Raw genomic sequence first — 681 nt, 5'->3', positions numbered from 1 at the left:
GCACCACAGCGAGGTTTGCCATAGATGATGATGAAGATAATAATGTTCTACTCCTATACTTCCAAATTGGTCACATGAAGTTGAATGAAAATACAATTGCCATGTGGTAATATAGATATTAGGGTCTTTGAAGTATGATTTCCACCGCATAGAAATCAATTTGAAGAAAATAAGGATGTAGTCGGTGAATGACCAAGCAGGGAGTAGGACTCGAAAACAAACTTGGGGAGGCAGGAAGAAGCATAGAGTGAAACAACTAATAGAAAGTGCCAGTAAAAGGATAATGCTGGAAGGGGATAATACTGCAGTGGATTTAACATATACATATGAACGATCTAAAGATAATTAGGATGTCATTTACGATACAGCTATAATTGTAGCATAATCATGAAGTATAAAAACTATAAATGTTTGGTCGGGAAAAATAAATATCGAATTATCAATATAATGATGAATTTAAATTAGGAAAATCGAAACATCTTTGTTGTTAAGTATGAGACTTTCTGTTGACGTATTTATGGATTATGAATATTGAAGGAAGAGTTGGCAATCAGTCTATAGGAGAGAGAGTATATAATGATATCCTTAATGTCTTTTTTTTTTCTCCGTTTATTTTGCACTTTTTGCTTTATTACTCTTTCTTGTGTTTTTGCTTAATTTCTTGCTTGTCACTAGAGTCCT

The sequence above is a fragment of the Oratosquilla oratoria genome, chromosome 24, assembly GCF_046742065.1.
Source record: "Oratosquilla oratoria isolate Oo_2021 chromosome 24, ASM4674206v1, whole genome shotgun sequence".
Lineage (NCBI taxonomy): Eukaryota > Metazoa > Arthropoda > Malacostraca > Stomatopoda > Squillidae > Oratosquilla > Oratosquilla oratoria.
Note: the sequence above shows the minus strand (reverse complement) of the source record.